The following is a 10,992-nucleotide window of genomic DNA, read 5'->3' as shown; positions in this document are numbered from 1 at the left end:
AGAGTGACCCTATGTACCACAGAGGAAACACTGCCCTATCCTGCATCATGCCCACAGTCACTGTTATGCTTAAGCCCATTGTTGCAGCCATTGTGCCAATCCATCGCACTGAGGGTGTTCCTCTTCTTCACTGACCCTGTACTTTATCAAGCATGAAGACCTTCTCTAGAGACTGATCTCTCCTGACAACATGCCCAAGGTATGTTAGATGCAGTCTCTTCATCCTTGCTTCTAAGGAGCATTCCGGTTGTACTTCTTCCAAGACAGATTTGTTCGTTCTTTTGGCAGCCCATGGTATATTCAATATTCTTTACCAACACCACAATTTAAAGGCATGAATTCTTCGGTCTTCCTTATTCATTGTCCAGCTTTCACATGCATATTATGTGATTGAAAATACCATGGCTTGGGTCAGGTGCACCTTAGTTTTCAAGGTGACATCTTTGCTCTTCAACACTTCAAAGAGGTCCTTTGTAGCAGATTTACCCAATGCAATGTGTCATTTGATTTCTTGACCGCTGCTTCCATGGGCATGGACTGTAGATCCAAGTAAAATGAAATCCTTGACAACTTCAGTCTTTTCTCCATTTATCATGATGTTGCTCATTGGTCCAGTTGTGAGGATTTTTGTTTTCTTTATGTTGAGGTGCAATTCATACTGAAGGCTGTGAGCTTTGATCTTCATCAGTAAGTGCTTCAAGTCCTCTGCACTTTCAGCAAGAAAAGTTGTCTCCTCTGCATAACCGAGGTTGTTAATGAGTCTTCCTCCAGTCCTGATGCCCAGTTCTTCTTCACACAGTCCAGCTTCTGGGATTATTTGCTCAGCTATTATTCTTGTTTACAAGACATAAATAGATGGATTAGGTTTTAATCTTGATTCAATTCTAACATTTATTGAAGACAGGCCACTAGCACTCTCTAGGAGGTAAGTATCTGGTGGAAGAATAGGTATGGTGAAAGGATACAACCCTGACACACACCTTTCCTGACTTAAACCATGCAGTATCCCCTTGTTCTGTCCCAACAACTGCCTCTTGATCTATGTACAGGTTCCTCATGAGCACAATTAAGTGTTCTAGAGTTCCCATTCTTTGCAGTGTTATCCATAATTTGTTATGATCCATGCAGTCGAACGCCTTTGCACAATCAATAAAACACAGGTAAACATCCTTCTGGTATTCTCTGCTTTCAGCCAGGATCCATCTGACACCCGCAGTGATATCCCTCATTCCACGTCCTCTTCTCAATCTGGCCTGAAATTCTAGCAGTTCCCTGTCGATATACTGCTGCAGCCGCTTTTGAATGATATTCAGCAAAATTTTGCTTGCATGTGATATTAATGATATCGTTTGATAATTTCCGCATTCGGTTGGATCACCTTTCTTGGGAATAGGCATAAATATGGATCTCTTTAAGTTGGTTGGCCAGGTAGCTGTCTTCCAAATTTCTTGGCAGAGACGAATGGGCACTTCCAGCACTGCATCCATTTGTTGAAACATCTCAGTTGATATTCTGTCAATTCCTTGGAGCCTTGTTTTTCGCCAATGCCTTCAGTGCAGCTTGGACTTTTTCCTTCTGTATCATTGGTTCCTGATCATACGCTGCCTCTTGAAATGGTTGAATGTCAATCAATTCTTTTTGGTATAATGACTCTGTGTAATCCTTTCATTTTCTTTTGATGCTTCCTGTGTCGTTTAATATTTTCCCCATGGAATCCTTCAGTATTGCAACTTTAGGTTTGAATTTTTTCTTCAGTTCTTTCAGCTTGAGAAATGCTGAGCCCTTTTGGTTTTCTATCTCCAGGTCTTCGCACATTTAATTGTAATACCTTACTTTGTCTCCATGAGCTGCCCTTTGAAATCTTCTGTTCAGCTCTTTTACTTCATCATTTCTCCCTTTTGCTTTAGCAACATGATGTTCAAGAGCAAGTTTCAGAGTCTCTTCTGATACCCATTTTGTTCTTATCTTTCTTTCATACCTTCTTAATGACCTCTTGCTTTCTTCATGTATGATGTCTTTCATGTCATTCCACAACTCGTCTGGTCTTCTGTCATTAGTGCTCAACACATCAAAACTATTTTTGAGATGGTCTCTAAATTCAGGTGTGATACACTCAAGGTCGTACTTTGGCTCTCGGGAATTTGTTCTAACTTTCTTCGGTTTCAACTTGAACTTTTATGTGAGCAATTGATGGTCTGTTCCACAGTTGGCCTGTGGCCTTGTTCTGACTGATGATACTGAGTTTCTCCATCGTTTCTTTCCACAGATGTAGTCTATTTGATTCCTGTGTATTCCATCTGGTGAGGTCCATGTGTATAGTTGCCATTTATGTTGTTGAAAAAAGGTATTTGCAATGAAGAAGTCGTTGATCTTGCAAAATTCTATCATGCAATCTTGGCATCATTTCTATCACCAAGGCCATATTTTCCAACGACCGGTCCTTCTTCTTTGTTTCCAACTTTCGTATTCCAATCACCAGTAATTATTAATGCACCCTGATTGAATGTTCGGTCAATTCCAGACTACAGAAGCTGGTAAAAATCTTCAATTTCTTCATCTTTGGCCTTAGTGGTTCATGCATAAATTTGAATAATAGTCATATTAACTGGTCTTCCTTGTAGGCGTATAGATATTATCCTACTTCAGGATAGATCTTGAAATGTTCTTTTTGACGATGAATGCAATGCCATTCCTCTTTAAGTTGTAATTCTTGACATCGTAGACCATATGATTGCCTGATTCAAAATGGCCAATACCAGTCCATTTCAGCTCACTAATGCTTAGGATATCGGTTTACACATTCCATTTCATTTTTGATGATTTCCAATTTTCCTAGATTCATACTTTGTACATTCTACATTCTGATTATTAATGGATGTTTGCAGCTGTTTCTTCTCATTATGAGTCATGCCACATCAGCAAATGAAGGTCCCAAAAGCTTTACTCCATCCATGTCATTAAGGTCGACTCTACTTTGAGGAGGCCGCTCTTTCCCAGTCATCTTTTGAGTGCCTTCTAACCTGGGGGGCTCATCTTCCAGCACTATATCAGACAATGTTCTGCTGCTATTCATAAGGTTTTCACTGGCTAATGCTTTTCAGAAGTAGACTGCTGGATCCTTCTTCCTAGTCTGTCTTAGCCTGGAAGCTCAACTGAAACCTGTCCACCATGGGTGACCCTGCTGGTATCTGAATACTGGTGGCATAGCTTCCAGCATCACAGCAACACACAAGCCCCCACAGTACGACAAACTGACAGACACATGGGGGCTTGTAGGATGAGTTGGACTTAAATAAGTGGTGACTGAGGAAAGCAGAGGGGACAGACTAAGGAGAGATTTGGAAACAGAAAAGCTCAGGGGAAGGCACCTAGTCCTGCATGGGTTAAACCTAGGGTTCACGGCTCAGAGAATGAGGGGCAATGCGCTGGCCAGGACCTCCAGTACGCAGAGCTGTGCTGAATGGAAGCTGTGCTGTTAGTATGTTAGTCCAGGGTCTCCAAAGGGCAGATGCTAAGACGAGCAGACATTCAAGACGTGTATTGGGAGAAACGTCTGTGAAGGATAAGGGAACAAATCAGGAGTAGAGACGGAGAACCTTCAGAACAGGGATTGTTTGGGTTGAATCAGGTACTCGGAAAGTTTTGTTGAAGTCCTAACTGCTGACACCTGTGAACATGACCTTGTTTGGATATAGGGTCTTCGAAGATGTGATGAGTTAAATTAACACGAGGTCATGCTGGAGTAGGTGGGTCTATTCCCATCTAAGCATTGTCTTTATAAAGAGAACAAGCACAGCAAGGCAGACAGGAAGGACAGCCATGTGACAACGCAGCTACAGGACAAGGAACATGGGGCTGCCAGCAGCTGGGAGAGATAAGGAAGGACCCTTCCCTAGAGCGTTTGGAGACAGCATGGCCCTCTGACACCGTGAATTTAGACTCTGGCCTCCAGAGCTGTGCAAGCAGTACAGTCCCATCCTTATCAGCTGCCCCAGATTGTGGTGTTTTGTCACAGCAGCCCTGGAACATTAACATGGGTTGAAGCCGTGGCACCTGCAAAAGGAGAGGGGAGAGGAGGTGGGAGGGGACAGTTTCAGCCAGGCTGATAGAAATTCTCCAGTCAACACAGTCCATTAGAGGAGTCCTGGCCCCGAGTTTTGGGCCGACACCAGTGCGCAGTCATTGGCTGGGAGCCCCTGAGGGATGTATAGCCACAGCATGAAGGTGGTGGTGGGCCCGAACGGGCAGCAGCTGGGGCTGTCAGTCAACCCTGCTCCCCACAGCAGGAGATCTGAGTGGTGTGTTTTCGTGGCCACCATGTTGAGCAGCATTGAATTACTCCTGATTATAGAGACCCAGCTCCCAACAATTCGCCATTAAGGATGAAGTTAGTTGCAGAGATTGATAAAAAACAAAAAACTAGTTGCAACTGAGTTGATTCTGACTCATGGTGACCCCATGTGTGTCAAAGTAGAACTGTGCCCCACAGGGTTTTTCAATGGCTGATTTTTTTGGAAGTAAATTGGCAGGCCTTTCTTCTGAGGCACTGCTGGGTGAGCACAAAACTCCTACCCTTTGATTAGCAGTGTGTTAATCCTTTGCACCACCCAGGACTCCTTTGTTTGGTTAAGAAAATTCCCTTTTCTCCTGGATTGCTAAAGTTTTTCTTTTTAGAAATCATGAATTCTTTTTCTGCAAAATTGAAAAGATTATGTGGTTCTCAGCTCTGGTGGCACAACAGTTAAGCACTCAGCTGCTCATCAAAAGGTCTGTGGCCGAACCCACCCAGCAGCTCCATGGGAGAAAGATGTGGCAGCCTGCTTCTGTAAAGATTTGCAGGCTTGGAAACCCTATAGGGCAGTTATACTCCATCATTTGTGGTCGCTGTCAGGGACTGAAAATGTATCAACTTGGTTAGGCCATGATTTCCAGTTTTGTGTGGTTGTCCTCCATTTTATTATTGTAATTTTATGTTAAAGGGGATTAGGGTGGGGCAGTACCACCCTTACTAAGGTCACATCCCTGATCCAACGTGAAGGGAGTTTACCACCACCGATCACTCTGACAGGTATCACAATAGAGGGTCCCAAACAGGACAGGAGAAAAATGTAAACAAAATTCAAATTCACAAAAAAAGGCTTACTGGTCTGACAGAGACTAGAGGAACCCCCGAGACTATGGCCACTGGACACCCCGCTAACTCAGAACTGAGGCCACTCCCAAAGCTCACCTTTCAGTCAAAGATTAGACAGGCCTATAGATGAACAATAACATACATGAGGAACATGCTTCTTAGTTCAATCAAGTATACAAGACCAAATGAGCAACACCTGTCCCCGGTGCGAAGTCAAGAAAAAAAAAAACATTGCCGCCGAGTCAATTCTGACTCATAGTGACTGTACAAGACAGAGTAGAACTGCCCCATAGAGTTTCCAAGGAGCGCCTGGTGGATTCAGACCGCCAAACTTTGGGTTAGCAGCTGTAGCTCTCAACCACTACGCTGCCAGGGTTTCCAGAGGGCAGGAAGGGACAGGAAACCTGCTTGAATGGACACAGGGAACCCAGGCTGGAAACAGCAAAAGGGGGAGAGTGCTGGCATGCTGTGGCAATTGCAACCAATGTCACAAAACTGTGTGTAATTTTTTTTTAAGAAAAACTAATTTGTGCTGTAAACTTTCACCTAAAACACAATAAGATAAAATTAAAAATTACAGCCTTGGAAACCGTGTGAGCAGTGCTACTCTGTCCTGTAGGTTTGCTGTGAGTCAGGATCAAGGGCAATGGGTTACAGCTTTTCTAATATAAATTTCACTGTTGCATTCCAGAAATAAACCAAAACTGGGCATGAGGTTATCTTTTTAATTTACTGCTGTATTTGGTTTGCTAATATTATATTTAGGATTTTTTCACAAAAAATAACCAGTGAGAGTGGACTAATTTTTCTTCATTGCAAAGTTTATCTGGTTTTTGAATCAAGGATTATGAAATGTCTGGGGGGCTAGTCCTTCATTTTCTAATCTCTAGCAAATTTTGAATATGTTTGGAAAAATTCTTTTTTTTTTTTTTTTTAAATTTTGGTAGACTCACCTGTAACACCGTCTGAGCCTGGTGTCTTTATGAGAAATTCTACATTCAAATTCTTTAATGTTATGTGAGACCATTCAAGCTTTCTAGTTCTTCAGGCATAAATTTGGCAAATAAATATTTTCTGCAACTTTGTTTATGGTAACTACTACCAAATTTACTTCCACTAGGTTTTTCTTAATGTTTTCTTAATAAAAAAAAAAAGTATCTTCTATATCTTTAGATATACCCTTTTTGTACTACCAATTTTGTATATTTATACCATTTTCTTTTTATCTTGATCAGTCTTGCAGAGATTTGTGTATTTTCTGATCTTCTTTGATCCTTTTTTTAATGTATCGTTTCTTATTAATTTCTACTGTTATGTTTATTATTTCTTACTTTTTACTTTCTTATGATGTACGCTATCATTCTTTTTCTAACTTCTCAAGCTGGGTATTTAATTTTAAGCCCTCTTTTTCTAATACATACATAAAAACAGTAAATTCTCCTTGTTTTTTTTTTTTTTTTTTTTTTGCTGCATACCATAATTGCTAATATATAGTATTTTTATAAGGAGCCCTGGTGGCGCAACAGTTAGGCACTTGGCTGCCAAACTAAAGGCTGGTGGTTTGAATCCAGCCAATGGCTGCCCAGGAGCAATCTGCTTCCACAAAGATTACAGCCAAGAAAACCAGTTCTACTCTGTCACATGCAGCCACTCTGAGTTGAAAATTGACGACAAACAACAATAAAAGAATTTTATTATCATTGAATTATACTAATTCAAAATTTTCTTTGTGATTTTTTTGACTTATGAGTTATTTAAATGTTTTATAATTATTAAGAATATTAGAATTTTTTTTTAATTATCTTTTTTATTAACTTATAACAAATAGAAGATAATTTGGTCTATATGATTCTGTTTTTTTGAAATTTCTTGACGCTTGCTTTCTGACCAACTATATGATTTATTCTTGTACATGCTCCGAGTATACTACAAGTGGCTGATCGCTGAGTGAAGTGCTCTCTATGTGTCCAAGAAAGGAACTTGGGATTTTCTGAATATACTGTTCACGTTTAGTCCTCACCGTGATAGTATGAGACAGGCGTGATGAACCTCACCTTTCAGATGAGGAAGCCCAGGGTGAAGGACCAGCATGGCCCTGCCACTTGCAGAGAATAGAGCAAAGATACAGACGGAGGCCCACATATCCCTGAGTTCACACAACTATCATTTAAAAACTATAATTCAAGCTTTAAATAATACTGAATAAAATATATTCTATCTCCTAACTTGACAGATGTATGTTCACAATGACCTGGGGTGCCAGGCTCAAGTTTTGAAATCTCTGGGGCTTCAGAGTCTCATAGTAAAACGCAGAGGCCTGGGGTGAGCATGTCATTATGAACATACATCTGTCAAGTTAAGAGATAGAATGTATCTCCCTTGCACACACACACATGAACACCCCAGCCTGCAAGTCCAAGCTCTAACCAGACCCTCAGGCCTTGGGTGGAAGCACTGGGCCCCCCTTCCTCAGGAGGACCTGGAAAAGCGGTCCATACAGAAGCAAGCCTGGGTTATGTGGTCTAGCGGGAGAACCCAGGCTCCAGAAGGCATGTTCCTGTAACCCTGTGAACTCCTCACCCTGTGAAGAAGTCCCCAGCTGGAGGAGAGTCAGAGTAGGACCCTCTAAAGCATAGGGTGCTGAGCAGGGGCTGGCCTTGCCCAAGTCTAAGAAAGGTATTAGTCAGAGAAACCAAGTAACCCACATAAGATCACAACGCTAGTAGGTGCCAGAACCCAGATGCAAAGCACGGCTCTTCTGATAATAACAGGTCTTCTGGTAATAATGTTAAAGACCCCTGGTGTTGCCAAAGCTAAGTGCTTGGCTGCTAGCTGAAAGATTGGCAGTTCAAATCTACCAGCTGCTCCTTGGGAGAAAGATGCAGCAGTCTGCTTCTGAAAAGATTTACAGCCTTGGGAACCCTATGGGGCCGTTTTACTCTGTCCCATAGGGTTGCTATAGGTCAGAATTGACTCAACAGCAAAGCACTTGTTAATAACATTAATGAGTGATCATAATTAAAGGATTAATAACAATAACCACCAATAAACAAACAAACAAAAAAAACCCATTGCCACTGAGAGTAGAACTGCCCCATTGAATTTCCAAGGAGTGCCTGGTGGATTTGAACTAGTGACTTTTGGCTAGCAGCTGTAGCTCTTAACCACCATGCCACCAGGGTTTTCACCAATAGCTATCATTTGCAGAGTGCTTACTATTGGCCAGTGACTGTTTTGGGGACTTTACATGAATTAACCTGTTTAATATGCACAACTACCATCTGAGGGAGGTACTATGGCTGCCATCATTTTACAGGTGAGGAAACCGTCATGAGAGCTGAGTAACATTGCCAAATCATTCAGCTGCTAAATGGGGAAGCCAGAACATTTTTCGATTTGCTCTTAAACTTCGCGGGCATGAGAGGACACTGGAAGTCGGAGTTATCAAAATTTAGAGCTAGAAGAAACCTTAGATATTATCGAGGCTTCTCCCTCCCGTTACAGCGTGAGAGACCGAGGCTCTGAATTGTCTATGGATGTTCTTGCATGTGAACTTTTGATGAGCACACAGTCGACTGATAGCGTTAAACTTGGGCTCTGTAAGGATATTGCACTGGTAGGAACAAGCAGTGGTTTCTAATCTCTGGGCTTTAAATTCTCATGGGATGAGGGTCTTTTCTAAAATCATTATTTCATTAATCAATATTCACATCTCAATTTTCCTTAGTATATAATAAAATCAAAATACTGCATTTTTTTAAAACTTTAATGAGTGTTTCTCATAATAGAAAAGTTTGGGAACCATTGCTCTGGGTATATGCTTTCTAAAGGAAAAATACCAAACCCATTGCCATGAAGTCGATTCTGACTCATGGCAGCTCTCTGTGTTGCAAAGTAGAACTACTCCATAGTAGACTACAAGGTCTTTCTTCCACAGCACCAGTGGGTGGGTTCAAACCAACAACCTTTAGGTGAGTAATCAAGTGCAAACCATTTGTACCATCCAGGGACCTTTGTTTTCTAAAGGGATACTGACGTCCCTAGAATGTTCATACAGTTCTCCAGAAGTAATTGCACAATTGTGCAAGTCACATGGACCATCCAGCCTGCATTCTGCCCTTTAAATCTGCAGGAAACTGACCACACAGTCAGAAGTGACCCTAAATGGACAGACATCATCAAGTCTTCCTGGCTCATTGAGTCAGGATTAGTTAGTCTGCCTCAGGGTCTCTGTCAAAACTGCATTTCTGAAACTAAGCTCAGATTGCTTTCATTTAAAGGGTTAAAACTGATTTAAGAGCTCTTGGTTCTGGGCTTTTCCAATCCCCGGTCTCCTCCACTTGCATTCTCGACTCCGTAGCTGTTTTGACAGCGTCCTTGACTCAATCCTATATTAAGATAAAGGAGACATGCTCATGTACAGGAAATATAACAAAGGGGGGACTTTCCTTCAAGGTCTTTGAAAAAGGAACTTTTGCATAAACCATATTTAACCAGAATATTTGTTTTATGTTTTTCCTTTGTGAGTGCTTTGTTCCTCCCCTTGCAGCCCTCCTCCCTGTCCCCAGACCCCAAAGAGTCAGAAACCAAAGCCTGCACAATCTTTCACCTTGGAACCTTCCTGGCACGGCCCTAATCATCTGAATAGTTACACTTACTGACTAATTATTCTCCCTGCTTCCGTTTTCTCTCCACTCCTAAACTCTCAGACGAGCCTAATCTTCCCAGAATACTACTATGGTCCTGTCCCTTGCTTGCTCAGGTTTTCCCAGAAGCTACAGGAAAACTTCACCAGCTTCAGCCTGGGGATTAAAGCTACTCTACTTTTCCATCCCTGGTTCTCTGCCAAGCCAATAAACCCTGGCTGACACTGCTGACTTCAGTACCTTTGTCTTAGATAAAAAGACAAAGGAATTCCCTCTGGTCCCTAATTATGCTCCATCCTGGATCTAGTTTCATCTCCGAATCCTGCTGTCCCTTGCAAGTAGTCCTCCCCTCGTCTAAATCACGGAATCTCTGAGCTTGCCCACTCTGCATAGCCATGGTGCTTTCTCCCCTTACTGTTGGGGTGCTTGTTCCTGCCCCCTCCCAACACTGGGTCCTTGTGTGTCCACAGCCCCTGCTAACATTTCTTACAATTCTAAGTTTTTAGCAAAAGTTTAATTGGGTAATTGAAAGCCACCATCACACGCCTTAGGTCTCTCTTCTTGCTAAACACACCCACGTCCTTTACCATTCAACTATTTATAGAAGTCAGTTCTGAGGATACTGAGATCAAGACATACACACACACACACACACACACACTCAGAGACATAGCCTGTTCTCTCAAGATCACTTTCTTTTTAATATTATTATTGTAAAAATGTATATAACACAACATGTGCCAATTCAACATTTTTCACGCATACAATTCAGTGACACCAGTTAGATCAATCATTTTGTGCAACCATCACCAATTGGCAGTGGATACCGGTGGTGATCAAGATCAACTTCAAGGATGATTTTGGTGTGAACTGACTCCACACTCATTTGGGCTGGCCACTTCAGCATTAGTGTTTGAAATCAAATCTATTTTGAGTAATTTTCCATTGCCTTTTCTCTTCAGCAGAAATCCTGGTGGCTAGTGGTTAAGAGCTACAGCTGCTAACCAAAAGGTCAGCAGTTGGAATCCCCCAGGCACTCCTTGGAAACCCTGTGGGCAATTCTACTGTACCCTACAGGGTCACTATGAGTCAGAGTCAACTCGACAGCAGTGGGTTTGCTTTGGTTGCTCTTCGGCATTAGACCCACAGCTCTTTTTATGCCACCTTTCCTTATCTATTAAGCAGGCATTGATTAGCTATATGGACTTAGAC

This window comes from Elephas maximus, chromosome 3, assembly GCF_024166365.1.
Source record: "Elephas maximus indicus isolate mEleMax1 chromosome 3, mEleMax1 primary haplotype, whole genome shotgun sequence".
NCBI lineage: Eukaryota > Metazoa > Chordata > Mammalia > Proboscidea > Elephantidae > Elephas > Elephas maximus.
This window is presented reverse-complemented; position numbering follows the sequence as displayed.